This window comes from Taudactylus pleione, unplaced genomic scaffold (assembly GCF_031769625.1).
Source record: "Taudactylus pleione unplaced genomic scaffold, aTauple2 ptg000374l, whole genome shotgun sequence".
Classification (NCBI taxonomy): domain Eukaryota; kingdom Metazoa; phylum Chordata; class Amphibia; order Anura; family Myobatrachidae; genus Taudactylus; species Taudactylus pleione.
Genome location: NW_028284775.1, coordinates 2,152,744 through 2,169,887, shown reverse-complemented (window position 1 = coordinate 2,169,887; position 17,144 = coordinate 2,152,744).

Sequence of the window (17,144 nt, the reverse complement as noted above, 5' to 3'; positions counted from 1 at the left end):
TAACTGTCATATGAAATCAATATAGAAGTGTATTACTAGCCCTAATAAATGTATTTTGGGTTCTTAAATTGTGTGAAATGGCTTTTACATGCATATTTGCATAAGTGTAAAATTGATAAAAAGCAATATTTTTGGGAGAAAATAATTACTGTAGTTAAATTGGGGGTACATTAAAATGGGTGCTAGTATATTTTTGTGTCTTTAAAGTGCTCTTTTAAAAAATGATAAAAAATACACCTGCTGCAGTCTCTTGCAATCGTAAAAACACCTGTCCCATCCATACAGCCCCCCAAATGACCCCACCCAGTACTTTAAACCCATTTTCCAACACTTTTGACATTTTCACCCCAAAAATAAAATTTGATTATATGGGGAAATTAAGTTAAATAAAAAATTATTTCCACCTAATCAGTCATTGGGCAGGGGGGGTCCAAAGGGTCCTGATCCTAGGGCTTGATTCATTACGTATCGCAACTGCGATCACGCATGCAGATGGCTGATTGTTGCGTACTGCGCATGCATAGGCATCGCAGTGCGCGAAGGCTCCAATGCGATCACACTGTGGTTGCAGAGTCAATGCAGACCCATTTCAAAGTGGTTGACAGGAAGTACCATTTGGGAGTGGTGACGGAGGGTGGCTGGGGGTTACCTGAAAAATCGGGAGTCTCCCACAACTTCCGGGAGGGTAGGCAAGTATGTTTTGCACCTAATTGAATTCCCCCTTATGTGCCCTGCAGACTGAGAGGAGCGGGGGGATGAGGGAATATGGCATAGGCTTCAGGGGAGATTCCAGTGCCTGCTTTCTTTTCAGAAGCCTCAGGTAAGGGTGAGACCAGCACACTACACAGTAAAACACACTATACAACATGCGTACACAGACACACACAGCACTCCACTACCGCAGCCACCAGCCAGGAGGGAGTACACCCAGTCAGGTCACCAGCACAGCCATTACAGAACCTTAAGCAAACTCCTCCGGATCTCCAAATCAACTTCACACCACTGCCTCTCTGAACAAAGTGCTAGTACAGCTCTGGTGTGTAGGGGAGGCCACACTCACCCCCAGCTCCATGCCCCAGCTCATGGCTCCAGCTGGCTGTTGTGAAGCAGGATGGCAGTGTCCGGATGTGAGCACTGAGGAAGTACCGGTGGCCATTGCTCTTACTGCTGGAGGCGGAGCTCTTGGCTGTACCTGTGTGTGAAGGAGGAGGAAGCGGGTGGGGTAAGGAAGAGTGGCGCATGGGAGAAGAGGTTGGATCTTTGCAAGAGGGAGGAGGCATACGGGCTGCAGTGTCATAGCGATTCTGGCTGAAGGGTGCCATTTCAGGCACCCTGCTTTCCAGATGCAGGGACCTTCAGGGCCGGATTGAGGGCCACATGGGCCTGGAGCTGAAAATGACCAAGGGCCTATTATGAGAAGCAGAGGAGGTATAACCAGTGCTGTGTGGGTGTGGCCAGTGCCATGTGGGCGTGTACACCCCTATACTCTACCCAATGTCTCCCTAAATCTGTAAAAGAAAAAAATGCTTAATTTTGTGAGGTAAATAGAAATACAATTTTACTACTTATGATTTGTGGCTGACCGTGTGGAGAGCAGATGGCCAGTCAACATCATGTTGTCATGACAATGGGCCTATTTTTATGTGGAGGCCTGGAGCTGTAGCTCCATCCGCCCCATTGTTAATCTGGCCCTGGGGACCTTGGGGGCAGCGACGGTGCCGCCCACAGAGCCTGCACTCTGTTCGGTGGCACCACCCGTACACCTGCCAAAAGGGAGGGGGAGCGGGTACAGTTTACCCTGGCCCAGGCTTGCTAGAGGGGCCCGGCGTGGCCCGGGTCCAACGTCGCCCACCCTCCCTCGCAGCAGCTCAGCACACAGTTTGTGCTGTTCTGCAGTGTGAGATTGCTCGTGGCTGCTGCAGCAGCTGGAGCAGTCTCCTATGGCTGTGAGGGGGGGAACGATCACACTGATCGCGCCCCCCCCCACTTAGCGCCGGGCTGGGGGGCTTACAGTGCCCCCCTCCCCAGCGTGCTGTAAAGGTGATTTATTTTTTATTTATTTTTTCAAGGGGGCGTGGCCACACCTCCCGTGATTAGGCCACATCCCCCATTTACCTGGGCCCGGCCAGGCTCTCTACGGCCCTGACCTCTGAGCCCGTTCTGGTACAAGAAAGTTTTGGGAAAAAAGCAGATGTGTGGTTTCCCTATTTTCCTATAACTAGCAACAGGCTGAACCAGACGGAGTGGTAATGCCACAGCATGGAGAAAAACACAGGATAGGGTCTCCCTGCCAAGGCATTCACCAGCCCCAAACTGGTCAGCTCAGGGCTGGTAATCCTTGGAAATTGGGGACCCCAAAAATAATATGGGGTCACCACTCCCAAGAATCACCCAGCCCTGAGCTAAAAGTAAGGATCCCTCCCTGCACCCCTGGAGGTGGTGGGTACAGGGGTAAGGGATTAAATATAGAAATAGTATTGTTCTTCACAGTGGGACTACAGGTCGCAGCAAACCTGCCCTGCGCCACTTGTAGAACCACAAGTGCCAACAGGCTGCTGGAACCTTAACCCCCACGGTGAAGAAAATATTTAAAAAAGACAGGACACCGACACCAAAGGTATTAATCCTATTCGCAGCAAATTGCACCATCAAAGCCCCATCCCCTTCACCCAGAAAGTGGGCAAAATCTGTTCCTGTCAACAACTACAGTACTCTCACCTTTCATATTGTTTTACAAAAAGTGATTCTTGTAAATTTTAATGCTCATTGAAATCGGATTGGTTAATAATTTTTGCAGCAAAACTGAAATCAACTAGGGAGAATGCCTCCAATATTTTTATTATCTGGTAAATATAATCTTTGAAAAAATAGAAAAAAAAACTGTTTAAGAAATAAAAAATAAAATAAGAACATTATAGTATCGCTTTCAGAACTATCACTATTATGTAATATTCCACAATGACTTGGTCAGATAGTTTTATAGGCTGTTTACAATGTATTCTGCTATGGCCTTTATAATTTCTGTTTTTTTGCTTTTCTTTTTGAAGTCTCAACATTTTGTTTTTCCGATCAATACTCTGCTGATAAATATTTGCACATCACTGAATGATTTTGCTGGTTACTCACAGTAGTAAAAGTTATCACAAACTGCAGGGGAAATCACACTGTACTGACCTCAAGGGAACACCCGTCATTTCAGTGTATAAACATTTTTATTTCGTTTATTTTGAGTGATGCAACACTTCTGCAAGGGCAAAAAACATCACATGAATCACTGTACACATTACAGTGACAACAACAGTAAACAAGCATCACTTACTGTATGACTGAAAAGTAAAACCTGTGTAATAAACAAAAATACAAGCATTTCGTATATTGTCATTGTCCTATCAATGTATACTTAACAAACCAATGAAAAAACCTCTCACATGCCTAATTGTGATGATAAATCAATAGAATATAAACACTCTTAAAAAGTAATTTACAAACCAGAAAAAAACAGCATATTATTTTATGAGCAAATGTGCTTATCTAGTGTCCTGGCATGTGTACTGGGGACACCCATATTAAGCTTTTTTCAAATGTGTGTACATGCAGATGCTATATTCCATGTCTGCATTCGCCATATACTGTAAGGGTGAAATTTACTGAGAATCGTATTGATGCGATTTGGGGTTTTTCAGTGATAATCCTGTGATTTTGCAATCTGGGGATATACCAAAGGGCAACTTGCATATATTTTGCATATCAAACATGACTTGGCACTCCATTCATGTCATATCACCATCAGACTAAACCTTGTATGAATAACATTGACATCAATGCAAATCATGAATTTACTAAGATTTGTGTTTGCCAACACCAGCAAATTTGCACCCAAATCTCAACGCAATGCACTAAATGAATAGACGACCAAACCAGTGGCGTGTTTGCATGTGCAAACCATTTCAATTAGGACAGCCTCAACCATTGTTATAAAAGGTGCCCAACCATGACTGAAGCAGGCATTTCTGTACTGTATTCACAGGTTGTTCTTTCATATGGATTGTAACAGCTGAAAGGGTTCAGGAGCAAGAATCAGAACAGAGGAAACAGCAGGTACAGAGTCTACATAGGCATAGGTTGATCCTTGGGTGGTTAAATCTCAATGCAGTGTCAGATGACGAGGTCACGCAGATGTTCCGCCTCAACCGCAACAACTTAATGAACCTGTAGCTGCACTTAATACCCTCTTCTACACCTATTTCTGCTTCCCTAGCAGTGGCATGATGTCATGTTAGCTTTTTATAGCATCTCAGGCTTGCTAAGGGGCATATTCAAATGGGCGCAAGAACAGCAAAAATCCTGCATCTACTGTATTTTTCCTCCAAGTGCAGGCTTTTCACTATTAAATTAGGTGCAGGGTTTTTCAGGCTTTTAGCAGCAGGGGTTTTTTTCCTCGCACCTCCAGAGGAAGTCTAATTTTTCCTAAAATAAAATCGTTAGTTTTAGGAAGAATCAGCGGGACTTGCTCTGGGATCCCCACGGCACCCCCCCCGAGGACTAATTAAGCAATTGGAAGTTTCCAATTGGATTAGTCTTTAATTACTGAACTTCCGAAGTGGTGTATTCTGCATCCAGCATTGAGACCCGGTCTTCTGCAGCAGCATTGAGTATGTCAATGTGTTTGTGTGTATGAGTGAGTGTGTGTGACCCCCTGTGTGTGTGTGTCCCCTCCCTGTAATAGGCACTTGGAGAACTACATCTCCCAGTCATCCTTGCTCCTCCCAGCAGCCCCCAGAGCCTCCCAGCAGCCCCCTTCCCAGTGACAAGATGGAGAGGAGAACACCAGGTGCAAGATTTTCTACCTCACTAAACCTTGTGCCCAATTGAATATGCCCCTAAATGTCCAAGGTGATATAGACTACACACACATTGGGCTGAGACACCTAGGGCTAGGGCCTACATTTACCTGAACAGACACCATGGCCATTCTATCAATGTGCAGGAAATTTGTTCTTCAAAACAAAGAATCATGAGTGTTGTGGTGGGCTATCCTGGCTCATGTCATGATGCCTTTATCCTCAGTCAGTCATCCCTCCAGTTCAAGGTGGGACAAATGCTGGAAGGATGGCTGCTGGGTAATTACACATTCATGTGGTTACATCATCACTATAAACCTATAGAAAACTGGCATATTAACCTTCAACTGCATTCTTGCATTTACCTTACAGGGGATTTGGGTATGGCTGTTTCTCCTGGTTACTGACTGTATTGTCGCTTCCTGATAGTGATGCTGAGCGCAAGTATAATGATGCACATAAGACCACTAGATCCATGATAGAACGTACATTTGGGCTTTTGAAATCTAGGTTTTGCTGTCTTGATAAATCTGATGAGATTTTGCTGTATTCATTTGATAAAATCTCTGACATTGTGCTCAGCTGCTGTCTATTGCATAATCTGTTCTTGCAACAACCTCAACCAACAGATAATGCAATACACAGTGAGCAGATAGGGCTATTTTTACATCTGACGACTCTGTGAGCACAGAAAGTGGAAGGCAGGTTGTGTAGGATATGTGTGGATCACATACCCAACATTGACTTTATCCAACAAAGGTGCAGTGTCTTTGCACCTAGCCCCATCCAATAACCATCCCCCTCCCCAACACATTCCCTCCCCTCACTGTACACAAATTATCTGCATGATCCACACATACCCAACACCACCCAACTTTTTGTATTGTCACTGTCCCATTGTGTGTTTGTGTGTACATGAGTGCCATCTGCATACATTACATATTGATATTCCAAATATACTTCTATCATAAGCCAACTTGTGTATATATCCCTATTATTGTACTTCCTTAATATATTGTACTTATTTACATATTCTGTTACAATTTTTAACATTAATAAACTATTTTATTATTTTATACACCATTTTGTAGTCCTCTTCATAGCCACAACATATTCATTAACAGGGGGCATTCAACATTAGAGAGGTTAGCGCTAGGGTAGCATTGTGCCGTAAGCTTATGAGGAAATGGACCATCATTATTTAATGTACCATCTGATGCTTGACACACCAACCTGTGCACATACCCTTAACAGGTGTACAAATATAGAGAAATAGTCACTTTATGTCAAAAACATGAATACACAAAAAAAACATCCGCAGCAAAGGCAATACCTGATGGTGTGACTGGCATCATCAAATCCCCAGCCACTTTGCAATGAAGAGAGTCTAGTCTATGAGGAGGTGAATCTCTGAAATTCATGTGACTCCTGGACATTTCAGAAGAATAGGCAAGTTTGATTTACATTATATGCAGGTGGTAGTCTAAATCAATGTTTTTATGTAGTTGGTATTTACATTCCCATGATAAATTGTAACAATGTGTCAAAAAAAAGCATATGTGCAGACCTGCAATGAGGCTGCATATGTCTGTATATGTCTATATATGCATGATGGATATATATGTACATTTTTCCAAAACAGAATGCTCTGTACTTTTGAATTTTATTCTGGTACGCAAAATGCCCCAATTGGATAATTATACCTAAATCTTTATATTACAAAAGCTCTTGTATCCTAATATATTTTTGAGGTTTCTGCATTTTAGCTTCCTTTTACAGTGTCCTAATTTATATTGTCTAGCTCATTCAGAAAATCAGTGTCCTCAGCCCTGTGTGAAAAAACATATGATTCTAATCAAAATCTTCTACAAAGTCACCATGGAAACATGCATATAAATGCCCGGAAACATATATTTTTGCTTCAACCAATCTTTAGATTCTGTATTTGTGAGGAAACCGTGGTAATATTTAGCTCTTTTTGGTCTGTTCCTAGGTAATCTTATGTATCTCCCCGGGCTTCCCTGTATTGGTTAAATAAATCACCTACACAAATAGTGGAGGAAAGATGTATCATTTTATTACATATAAACACACAGAACATAATAAAAGCAAAAATGCAACAATACCTCATGGTCACTTTGATACTCGATTCCAGCTGCTGACATTCTCTTCACTCCTCCTTGCAAATTCTGCTGTGGTTTCGCGATTAATTTATGGATGAACTTTTGCCCCATGTAATCAGCCCAATTAGAGTAATATCACCACGTCAGCACAGTACAAGGTAAAAGGGAGAACTTCAGCACTGCATTTACATATTTTTACATTCATCTCATGTTTTCAACTCTTCAAGTCATCTGCCCTCTTGCAGACTTCTGCAGCATGTGGCTTCAGCATGTTTGCTAAAGCAGGGTGTGATTCATTGGGATGCCTGCTGCCTGCACATGTGTATATGGCCAACAACAAGGAGACATATTACAGAACACAAACAAAAGGCATGTTTACATAATAGTAGCTGTGTGTGGAAGCCCACCTGGCAATATTTAAATAATTGTTTATTAAACATAAAATAAATACATATATGGTTAATACAATATAAGCAATTTTAAACAGTTTGAATGAGAAGGCTTGTCGAGTAGGTTTAAACACTTAGGAGTAAATTTACTAAGATTCGAGTTTGGTCGAGTTGTGGTTTTTTAAATCTCGATTTGCATCGCCGAAGCTCGGGCGTGTTTTTTTTTTGGTCCTGCAAATTTACTAAGAAGCGAGTTTAGGTGAAAGTCAGTTTTCCGATGGTGAAGCAAATCGAGATTTCTCTCCCGAGTTACAAGTGAAGATGAGATTTCTCACTCGAGATTGTAGTGTTTTCTCTCACTGGAAATCTCACCTGAGCTAGCAGCCTGCACATATCAGTGAGATATGTGTTGGCTGCTTATGTTGTAATTGTTAAGAAATTGTTTTTTTTTAAATTAAAAATTACGTGAGGCCCCCCAAAAAACACTAACCAGACCCGGACTAGGCAGCCTGTCCTGGTCCCTAAAATTACGGGGTACAAAATGAATAGGGTACCCCTGTAAATTAGGTACCAGCACCAGGCAGATGGGTAAGAACTGGTTTGAAATATAGGGGCTAAAATTTTGCGTAGGGGTACCCCTATATTTCAAACCAGCCCTGGACCCTTTCTAGCGGGGGGCAGATGCCACAGCCAAGGGAGCCCTTTCACCGGGCCCCCCAGCTGCAGCATCAGTCCTGACCGCTAGCCAGCCCAGGCCAGGGATCCCTGGGGAGTTGAGTACCCCTCCAATCAAGGTACCCCTCTCCAGGGCACCCCTGGCCTAGGCTGATAGCCCGGGGCTATCCCCACCACCCCTGGGCGGTGAGTGGTGGGTTTATAGTGTCGGTGTTGTGTAAAAATCAAAAAATAAACATTGTCCTTACAGTAGAACTACAAGTGCCAGCAAGCCTCCCCCGCATGCTGGTACTTGGAGAACCACAAGTACCAGCATGCGGGGCATTAAGGGCCTGCTTGGACCTGTAGTTCACCTGTAAAGAAATGAGTAAAAAAAACACTACACACACCGTGAATTAAAAATTTTATTACACACATACGTACATATACTGACTTACCTGCAGCCAGATGTTCGCGTCCACTTGTCAATGTAAAGTATCTGAGGGACAAACCTGCAAGAAAAAGCCATCACTCACCCTTATGTCCCATGACATTCTCCGCAGATATCCAATTCTGTGGGCGGAGACACTGTAACAGCATGTATCACCATACTTTAACAGTGTTGCTAATGATTTCAGTCTCCCGGCCGACAGCCAATCAGCGGCGGCTACCATTAGCGGACACTCATTGGCTAAGTCCACCAGAGCAGAATTTGAAAGGCTTATGTACGCTGCTTGCATCCCTCCCCTACGAGCTCTGGTACAGGCAGCTTCAGGGACGCACAGCGGTCACCCCCTACCTTAAAGAGGTCCATTCTCACTGCTGGCACTGTGTGCTTCATGGTGACTGGTCCTTCCCCCAGGACCAGACACCAATAAGTTGCTGAGAGGAGTTCCTACTCCCTTCCCTTACGGAGACCCCAGAGACTCCGCCCCTTCTGTCTCCTTCCCGAGTCACATTGCCCCTCCCTCCTGTTTGTCCTATACTGGAGCTGCACAGTGTGCCTGTAAATAGACCACCAGCTGTCACCAGACTAGTGACAGCCTTCTTCCGGCGTGGTGGTAAGTATCTGGGGAGGGTATATTCATGCTATGTGTGGATGGGGAGGTGGTTTATTAAATTTATATTGGGTTGGGGGTGGATTAATGTTATTTGAGAAGTGTGGGGTATATATATTATATGGGGTGGTAGAATATGTGATCTGAGGGGTGGGGATGTATTATGTGGTATGGGGGTATATTATTTGAGGGGGGTGCTGTTTATTATTATGTGGGGTGGGGTGTATTATGTTGTGTGGGTGTATATTGTTATTTGAGTGGTGTGCTGTGTATTATGTGGGTGGGAGTGAATTATTTGGTGGGGGGTTTATTGTTATTTGACGCGTGTGCTGTGTAGTGTGGGTTTGGTGATGTTACTGATAGGGATATTATTATATGGTGGGGCAATATGTGTGTTTTTTTTTTCTTGGGGCCAGCCCTGGTCAGCATCCTGAGTAGCCATAATGATGCCTCTGCAAGATGGCCATCGCCCACCCAAATCAGCAGCACTGCAATCAGAGACAAGCTGTGCTGCTGGCGGGCAAACAGTATTATATCCGACAGCGCAGGCTGCACTATACACAGTGTGTATCAGTCACAGGTCCAGCCATTTGGAGGCAGATAAAATGCTGGGGAATCTGAGTACTCCTGACTGTCAGGAGTCAGGAACCTGAGCAGCCAGCCAGATTACTCACACACAGTGTCAATCATCCAGGGCGGTCGTTCCTCCCTCCAAACGGCCTGTCCTCTGTTTTTAGTGGGAGAACAGATCTTGGAGATTACCCATGTGTGCTGCTGAACCCACCTACTCACGTGTGCCTCTGACCTCTCCCTACCCAAGTGTGCCTCTGACCCTCCTTACCTATGTGTGCCTTTGAATCACCCACCGCATGTGTGCATCTGACCTCCTCCCCATCTCTTACTGTGACACCATTGCCATCCTCAATGGTGCCTTTGCCTCCTACCCAAAGCTAGTGGCAGACGATCAATACTAGCGTGGGTGAACAGAGACAAGACAGTTTTCAACACCATATAATACACCACTGACATTTTGGGGGAGTCAATTTTCCTTCCTACTTTTCCCTAAACATATCTAAGGGGCCATGCACACTACGCCCATACAGAAGTTCAGAGGATGAGAAGCCAGTGGATTCCTGCAGTACCTCACGGTATGCGAAGAGGAGGTGCGGCAAGAACCTCGCCTGGTCTCTTCCCGGGAACTCCACAAAAGTCCTAAGCATTTGTTTTAGGGTGCTGCAGTGGAGTACAGACCTGCGGGAGTACACAGCAGTACCTAACTTATCGATCTTAGGGGTAGGCAGTACCTAACTTGTTGATCTTAGGGGTAGGCCACACAGCAATAGCCTCCACCATGTCTGGGTCTGGGTGAAAACCTGCTCCTATGTCTCGAGTATGGCACCTCACTCATGCCACATGGGCAGTTCTGTGCCTCCAGCTCATCTGACCTTGTCTGAATTACTGCTGGTTCAGGTAGGGAATGCCTCCCCTTTTAACTGGCTTCATCTCCCTACACAGCACCTGGGAGTAATCATTGTAAACCTCTGGCTCCCTTGGACCTGCAACAGGAGAGAAAGGGGGGTATTTTACAACCTCAACACCAGTCATTAAAGAAAAAGTATAATCAGATACCATATTTTTAAAAATTGGTCAATAGTCTGCATTTGTAGTTCAGGGCAGGGGTTAAAGTGGGCCGGAATGGAGCGGAACTGCGTTCCGTCACTTCTATTTGGAGATGGAACCAGTTCCGCCTCCTCCGAACCAACTTAGCCCGGCGCCGCAGGAAGGCTCCATTTGCTAGGCGCCCGCTGATATTTTGTTTCCCTCCCAGGAGCACCAGCCGGAGGTTGGAGCTCATACCTGAGCTCCGGCTTCTGGCTCCCGCAGTGCACTATGGGAGAGATGTCATGACATCTCTCCCATAGTTCCGAGGAGCGGCCAGCCGGATAGACGTGGACACAGAAGCGGGGCTTAAGGTAAGTATTGGTTTTTTTTTGTGTGTAAGCGGATTCATATTGGGGGCATAACTTATGGGGCCACTACTACTGGGTGCATTTACTCGGGGGCATTACTATTGGTGGCACTACTACTGGGGGCATTTACTCAGGGGCATTACTATTGGGGGCACTACTACTGAGGGCATTTACTTGGTGGCACTACTACTGGGGGCATTTACTCGGGGCATTACAATTGGGAGCAATACTACTGGGAGAATTTATTCAGGAGCATTACTATTGGGGGCTCTACTACTGGGGACATTACTATTGGGGGCAATACTACTGGGGTCACTGAATAAGGGACACTACCACTGTGGGCACTACATAAGGGGCACTACCACTACTGGGGGCACTGCATAAAGTGCATTACCCCTGTGGGCACTGCATAAGGGGCACTACCACTATTGGGGGAACTGCATAAGGGGCACCACTACTAGGGTCACTGCATTAGGGGCACTAACACTACTGTGGGCACTGTATAAGAGGTACTACCACTACTGGGGGCACTGCACAATGGGCATTACCACTGTGGTCACTACACAAGGGGTACTACCACTACTGGGGGCACTGCATAAGGGTCACCGCTACAATGGGCATTGCATAAGAGGCACTACTGCTGTGGGCATTATGTGTAAGGGGCACTACTGCTGTGGGCATTGTATAAAGGGCACTGCTACTGTGGGCGTTATGTGTATTAGGGGACTACTACTGTGGGCATTGTGTATAAGGGGCAAAAATGTGGGAATTGTGTAACAGGGGCACTGCATGAATAAGGGACGCTATGTGATGTAATGTGAATCAGGGGTGAATCAAGATTGTGCTACTGTGACGTAATTTAAATAGGATATACTATTGTGTGACCACGCCCCTTTTAAGACCATACCCCTTTTTTGGAGCAAGCTGTCCCATTTCTTAAGAAAACGCAGAGGGGGTGGTGAGTTCCATCACTTCTCTAGGACCACTTTAAACACTGGTTCAGGAGATAGGGATTTCAACAGTGCTAGCTGTGACTCTGACACACCCTCCTTCCTTACAGGATCATATATTGCTGTCCAGCATTCCAGTCAGGTCCTTACCCAACAGCCCAGTGTGGGGTGGATAGTTCATGACCTGTTCAGTGGTGTCTGACAGGATCACAAGCACAGGCTCAGCAGCACGGTGTTTAAGGCTGAGGTTCTCCCTGTCTTAGGGCCTGATTCAGAGCCGGACGCTCTGACCAGAGCGCTTGCTCTGAATCAGGGCCCTCCTACCTAAACTTGGAGCGGCCTCCTGGCCGCTCGCATAGCTGTGGGTGACATTAGATCCTGGGAACTATACTTTTTGGGCCTGATCTCCTGACCATCAGTTGCCATACAAACAGGGATAGATGTTAACACATCACTGAGTCTACCAGGTTCAATCTTGAAGACTTCATGTCTTAATAGATCTACTGGGATGAGTGTCTGTGATTGAGTGTGGGGTCAGGGGTGAAGCTGGCCTGGACACTCTGTATCTCGGTCCTCTGTGACTGCTAGCAAACCACTGTTCATTTCTTCAGGGATTAATGCACAGCTCTTCTGTACTGCTTTAAGCTTTGTACTCATTATTAGAGCAGGAATAACATGAGACACTTTTTGATACATTGTTTCCATCAACCCCTGGTACTTGTAACTTTGCAGGGTTATTTGCACCAGGGAAAGAAGACATTTCATCATTAAATATATAGCGGAACACCTGGCTAAGCCAGTAACTGCACCTTGTTGCACACCTGTGAGATTTTTCTACCAAGATATTTCATTTTCCTAAAATATCATATCTTGTTTACCATTCTGCTATGCCTGGCTGACTCGCCCTCTCTCTGATCCCAAGATTCTGAAAGCTATACCCTTAGCACTACTGAGTGTGGGGGATTTCACACATATGAGGTCTTGATACATCCCCAGCACTTCAGCTGCTGCCTCAATGAAAGAACATAGTTTATAATCCATGTCCTTGTCCTGTATTGTTTTGTATTACTTTTAACTGTTTTTCTTGTTTGCTCATTTATGTACTGTGTAAGGCGCTGCGGAACCTTTGTGGCGCCATATAAATAAAGGATAATAACATGGAATGCTGGATGGCACTTCTTTTTATACATCTCTCATTCTTTGTTCCTACTTAAACAGGTTCTCCCTATCAGGTCAGCAGGGCTTGATCAATAGAGGGCCCCTGTATTTCCCAATACAGGGTTACCTGGCCAAACCAACAGGGTCCTGTCATAAAGATGTGTGACTACATAACTCCCTCTTCAACCTCCACCTTCCTTGGTCAATGTAAACATACAGTCCTTATCTCAGCTTCTTTAGCACAACCCAATGCATACAGGATTCTTTAGACGTGGAGTACTGGACATTGCTATAAAAAGAGGTCTGGTTTTAGGATTTACAATCCAGGACACTCTGAATCCAGGTGTCATAAAATAGAGAGGGACTATACATTCTTTTTGTTATCTGAGAGCTGTCCACTAGATTACAGTTTACAGTTACTGTACCTTTCTTGCTAATCGCAGTCTTTTCTGACATGCAAACAGAATAGCAATTGACACACCATGGTCATACAGAATATATGATCATAGAACCTTTTATTTTGGAAATACCATATTTTATATGTAACATTAAATGACAGAATATCATACAAAATAGACTTTGACATGTTATGCATTTTGATGCTACTATATTTTGGGAGAGCATATTGTGGGTAATCCTGACAGTCAGCAAAAAGCTGTTAGGAACCGCAACAGTGGATCATCTTGGTGGCAGGTCCTAGCTATAGTTGTCACTGCATCTTGTCCTAATCGATGTTCCGGATTCCAGTCTTGTCTGCATACAGCTCTAGCTGTTTGTCTGTGTGCTGGATTCAGCTGCACACTAATTAATCATGTCTTCTCTGTGTGCACAGCTCAGGGGCACACCACCAGTCATTAGGAAGGGCTCTCTGCTGGAAATGTCTTTGATTGGATCCTGCATCGCATAAGTTACAGCCAGCCGTTCACTCCATGCCGATGGTAGCGTTTGTTGTGGCTTCCAGTTCTAGTGAGAGGCTATCCTCCTGTGTGTTCCAGCTCCTCAGGTCCAGTGTATTTGATCTCCCTACAAATTACATTTAAGCAGTGGCAGTGGCTGCCACTTCCTAGTGTGTGTGATCTACCTCCAAGTGACAACAGAGCAGAGTCTGCCACACTTCAGTGTCTGTGTGGATTCCCAGCAAGTACATTAGCAGTATCTGCTGCAGTTCAGTTCTGTGAACTTTTGTTTATTCATTCCAGCACTCTCAGCAGCTTCTTCGTGGCTATGTGGACAATCAGCTAAATAAACACCCAGCTGTCTCCATTGCTATTCAGTGCTATGTGCACTAGCTCCAATTTGCAACTCTTCTGTTTCAACTGCAATTCATTGTTTGTATAGTCATGCAAACAATAAACTTTTAGAGCAATTCCTGATATCCCTCAGTGCATACCAGCTATTCAGGCTGCAACTAGCCAAGTGCATACCAGTCCTCAAGACTGCAACTAGCCAAGTGCATACCAGCTATTCAGGCTGCAACTAGCCAAGTGCATACCAGCTATTCAGGCTGCAACTAGCCAAGTGCATACCAGCTATTCAGGCTGCAACTAGCCAAGTGCATACCAGTCCTCAAGACTGCAACTAGCCAAGTGCATACCAGCTATTCAGGCTGCAACTAGCCAAGTGCATACCAGCTATTCAGGCTGCAACTAGCCAAGTGCATACCAGCTATTCAGGCTGCAACTAGCCAAGTGCATACCAGTCCTCAAGACTGCAACTAGCCAAGTGCATACCAGTCCTCAAGACTGCAACTAGCCAAGTGCATACCAGCTATTCAGGCTGCAACTAGCCAAGTGCATACCAGCTATTCAGGCTGCAACTAGCCAAGTGCATACCAGTCCTCAAGACTGCAACTAGCCAAGTGCATACCAGCTATTCAGGCTGCAACTAGCCAAGTGCATACCAGCTATTCAGGCTGCAACTAGCCAAGTGCATACCAGCTATTCAGGCTGCAACTAGCCAAGTGCATACCAGTCCTCAAGACTGCAACTAGCCAAGTGCCTACCAGCTATTCAGGCTGTAACTAGCCACGTGCATACCAGTCCTCAAAACTGCAAATAGCCAAGTGCATACCAGCTATTCAGGCTACAACTAGCCAAGTGCATACCAGTCCTCAAGACTGCAACTAGCCAAGTGCATACCAGCTATTCAGGCTGCAACTAGCCAATGCATACCAGTCCTCAAGACTGCAACTAGCTAAGTGCATATCAGCTATTCAGGCTGCAACTAGTCAAGTGTATACCAGCTCTCAAGGCTGTAACCAACCAAGCATATATGAGCCCTTATGGCCACATTCCAGTCAGGAGCCATAAAATCCTCACAAATCCTTATCGATTCTTTGTCAATTGACTCTTTTAAGTTTCTATTAACAATTGACTCTTGATTAACCAATTCACTATACTCTACTGAGCTTCATGTTCCTGGTATGATTCAATTGTGAATTTTCTCTGAGATTCATAACAAAAGCTTTGTCTTGCCAGTTTGAAACTATTACCCTCTAGTCTAGCTAGATTACTTCCAAATCTAAATGACAACCAATGTATTTATTTCTAATGTCAGATCAGACTTCGAATAAAAGCCAAACATATAATTAAACTCTTCATTCATTAAAATACCTTTGCATACTTGTTGCATCTTATTTCCTGTACTTACTCTGTGCAAGTAAAAATATTTAAAAAAATTGAGGTACCATAGTTTGGACATCTAAAATTTCAGTTTTTCCAGTTTTCTACCAATATACAGCTACTTTTACCTTGGAGAGATTTGAAGGATCTGGCAGAACCTGTTCGAGCATGTTAGGAAATTCCATAAATGGGATTCGGCACGAAAGAAGTCTTGTAGTCGGGATTATGAGGTGATTATCAAGGATGAAATGAGGCACAGATCAGAAGTAGATCCAAGAATGCAAGAGGGAGAGTATTTTGAGATGAAATTTAAGATGTATGGAGTGATGATGCAGATGAGGACTTTGCAGGTTATGGTGTGCAATTTAAATAGTATTATACAGGATATAGGAAGTGAGTATAGAGATTTGCAGTGTGGTGTGGTAGACGTAGAGTGGCAAGAAATGATGAAAAGTTTTGCTACAGCATTTAGGATGGATTGAAATGTGGATAGACTGATGAGAAGAATGCCAGATAGCAGCTTGTTGCAGTAAGCAAGATTTTATATGACAAGAGAATGCATAGTAGTTTTGAGTGCCTCTTGGAAAGAAAAGGATGTAGTCTACCAATTATTTGAGGGTGGAAATAGACTCAATCAGAGGAAAGCAGATGACAGAGTGAAGGATAACACTGAACAGTGTATGTAGTTGCAATAAGAGAGATTTTAGGGGAAGTGGTGTCTTGAGGTGGGAAGACACCATATTCTGTTTTAGAGATGTTGGGCTTTAGGCAGCATTGCAACATCCATGTGAAGATAGCAGAAAGGTCATTGGTGACATAGAATAGTAGAGAAGGGGATAGGTAGGGAAGAGTAGTAGTAGATTTGGGTATTGTTAGTGTAAAGGTGGTACTGGAGGCTGAATAAATGAATTTGTTCACCAAGAGAAGAGGTAGAGTGAGAAAAGAGGATGTAAACAAAACCTTGTGGTACCTCAACAGATATTGGGAGTGGAAGTGAGGAAGTAAACGAGGTATAGACACTGAAGGAATGGATTTATGTTTTTAGCAAATAACTCTATTGAGATTGTCAAAGTTGTGTAGGAGAAGAGGGTGATCATCAGGGTTTAAAGTAGGGATGTGCAGGCTCGGTTCTACTCGGTTCCGTTCGGTTTTTTTTACCGAATCTTATTGGCTATCCAAAACTCGTGACAGCTGAAACCCAATAAGATTCGGGAAAAAAAACCGAACGGAACCGAGTAGAACCGAGCCTGCACATCCCTAGTTTAAAGCAACAGAGAGGTCAAGGTGGATAAGTATTGTTAAATTATGTTTAGACTGTGTTGTAAGTACAACATTGATCACTTTTGTGAGTGCAGTCTCAATGTAATATTGGAGGTGCTA